At 46.2% G+C, this 3059-nt stretch overlaps 1 pseudogene; it reads right to left on the bottom strand.

Annotated features, from left to right (window-relative positions):
- Positions 1-900: 900 nt before the first annotated feature.
- Positions 901-2751, bottom strand: LOC111763963 (BUB3-interacting and GLEBS motif-containing protein ZNF207-like; annotated as a pseudogene).
- Positions 2752-3059: the final 308 nt, after the last annotated feature.

Below are 3059 nucleotides of genomic sequence, written 5' to 3' on the forward strand. Positions count from 1 at the left end.
GCTTCTAACTCTTCCATTTCTTGCCCTACTTGTCACCATAATCTACTTTCTCCATGCTCGCTCCTTATATTCACTGAGTTGTTTGGCATTCTCCATTTTGGCCTTCCTTTTGGGGTCACCCTGAGTGTTTCCAGAGGCCATCTGTGTGGCAGCCCCAATGTCCTGCCCTTGGCAATGGTTTGAACTCCTCAGTTCCAGTGACCACTTCTTTTCATTCCAGCAACGTGCTCCTTGGCCATTCCCTGTCACACTCAGAATTGCTCAGCAAGCTCTTCTGAGCAAACTCCTATGTGCCAGGCACCGTATGCTAGGTGCCAGCGGTGATTTGATGACTACGACACCATCTCTGCTCCTAGCTAAGAGATATGGCTAAGGAAACAGGCACTTACAATGTGGTGACATAAGTGCCGTGATACAAGAATGCAGGACACCCAAGAGGGACTCCTTACTCAGTCTTCCATGGTAAGAGAAGGTGGCATCTTAAAAAGCCAGAAAGATGCCATCACAGCTGGATGTGAAGAGGTTCGGTGGAAGGGCATGTTGTTCTAGACAGACGGAGAGATGGAGAGATGGAGTGTGTTGTATTCAGGAGTCAGGTGTAGAGACAGCAGTTTTGTTTTTGTTAACATTCTTACAATGAAGCTGTTTCCATTTTCCAATACAGGAAATGAGGTGTTAAATTTTGCTGTTTTCTTCATCCTGGGAGACAAGACGTGTCAAAGCATGATTTTTTTTTTTTTTTTTTTGTAACTTCAGGAAGAGTTTCTGCTCTATTATTCCAAATAATTTTTCCCATGTAGTTCCTGGTATGTGGGAAGACTGACAGAAGCGTGCCTATCTAAACAGCCCAGGTTGAGAAAAGGTTTACTCTCCAAACCTGTTGGATCGGATGAAGGAAGATCAGTAACGGCTACCTTGCGACATCATAGGAGCTCTCCTTCCCGTTGGACGTCAAGGAGGTCCACCTCCTTGCCCGTGGTGGCCCCTGCCTACGTGGCGACTCCAGGAAGCTGACCTGACATGCCTTGGTGATGCCCATCATACTGACCATGGGGCAGCATTGGGAGTCTCACTCCTTGTTGCTGTGGAATAGCCCGGCTGCAGTGGCTTCACACATCCAATTGGTCTAACCCATAGATCACCACTGGGTCCCTATCCTGGTTGAGGGAGATGACATTGATATTTAGGAAACTGTGCCCTTCCCTCTTCCAGTAGCATGTCCTTATCTGTGACAGGATGACAACTTCCATTTCATATCCTTATCTGTCACTGGGTGACAAGTGGATGGATCAACTTCCTGACTGCACTGGTTGTCCTAAGTGTAGCAGGTTTAGTTGTTACCAAAGCTCCTGGTCGAGCTACGTGCTATTAGTTGTACTAGTGGTTGAAGCTGTAGACTGTGCATAAGCAGGGAGTGTGGGCTTTGGGGGTTGTTGCTGCAGAGTGTTGGAGAAAATACGGCGCTTAGTGGGACACGGAGACTGAAATGACTATAGACAAAGAAGATTTATTGAGAAGCTCTCTCAACGGAGGGAGCAGACATTAGCAGACTTCAGCCCATTCCTGGAAGGGGGGAATTTGAATTTATGCAGAACTTTCCTAGGCAGGGGAATGATAGTTGGTGGGAGCGGGTTGAGGGTCCGAGTGAGGTGCAGGGGCCAATAGGAAGCCCTAGAGGTGAAAACTTTCCCTGATAGTGACTAGAGGATAGGGGGTTAGGGAGTTATGGTTTCTTGGAATGCTGCAGGAGCAGGTGTTTCTTTGTTCTGTAGGGATTTTATTTCCCTCTGACGCAGGTAGGGAAGGTCTCCATTTCCCTTTACTCCCGTCTCTCTGTGGTTTCTTTATTTAACCTGTGGGGAAGCGCCATGCCCTTGGACATGTAGGCTTATGGAGAATAGAGTTAGCCTTTTCCCAGGGCATATCAGGGGAAACTGAGCTTGTTAGTTATTGCAAACCTCTAACACAGAGGTACTATATCAGGGTTTGAAATCTGTACCCACAGGTGCTTGGACAGCCGCCAGAGCCTGTCCAGCATTGAGGAAAAGAGGCTTAGAAACTGGAAGCTGTGGAGCAGGAGCTGTCGCTCTTGTGCCAGTGGTCTACTAAGAATACCTGGAGCTGAAACGACCTGTGCTTAAGTCACTGATGGAATTCCAGTGGAATCCAGGGGAGCAGGTGGGGGCATAGCTGGTAGCAGGTATCCGGTGTTTTCACTGCAGAATGATGGGGTATGTTTTCTCTGGGAGGCAATCCAGGAGGCGTGCCTGGCATATGGCATTGATGGAGGGATGCCTGGCATCATTCCTGGTGCTCCTGGAACTGGTGGCAGTCTTGGCTGTGCCACTGAGAGGATATAACCTTGCTGAGGTTGAGCAGGCTGTGGTTGAAATGAAGTTCAAGTGGCATAGCCATCATCACCATACTCATCACAATCATCTTGTCTTCTTGTTGATTTTTTTTTACTCTGTGTTTTCTCTTCAAGAAGTCGTGGCCTTTCATCCACATTTCTTTCTGTAATTCCTCCCATGCCATATATTTCAATTCTATGTCTGTTCTCCCTGATACTGCATTTGCTATAGCATCTGTGGTCTCTTTATGCACCTGCCTGCAAAGAATAGCTAAGCCAGGTCCTGTGTGTAATTTCTTGTGATTTTTGTGGCACTTAAAATATTTTGCTTTTTGGTGCTGTATAAAGATCTTCTTGTCAACAAAATCGATTACAAACCTAATCAGTACATTAAACAGCATCGCTGCTTGGTCTCAACTTCAAAGTGACAAAAAATATCAGCACCATGGCCTGAGCTGCTCCTTCTTGCACCCATAACTGCACTGTAATGACAAGGTAAAAGAGAGGAGAAAGCAAGCTGGAAAAAATGAGGCAAAACCTACTCACTTTTCTAATACAATAGCTGCGACCCCATCCTAAAGGAAACAGAAACCAAAGTAGATTTTGCAAGGTAAAAACCTGGCTCTCATAAATATATAGTAAACATGGGTCAAAGATGACTTGAATTAATTAATGAAGAAACTATCAGGCTAGCAGACTGTTTCAAAGG

This window comes from Dasypus novemcinctus, chromosome 21 (assembly GCF_030445035.2).
Source record: "Dasypus novemcinctus isolate mDasNov1 chromosome 21, mDasNov1.1.hap2, whole genome shotgun sequence".
Classification (NCBI taxonomy): Eukaryota; Metazoa; Chordata; class Mammalia; order Cingulata; family Dasypodidae; genus Dasypus; species Dasypus novemcinctus.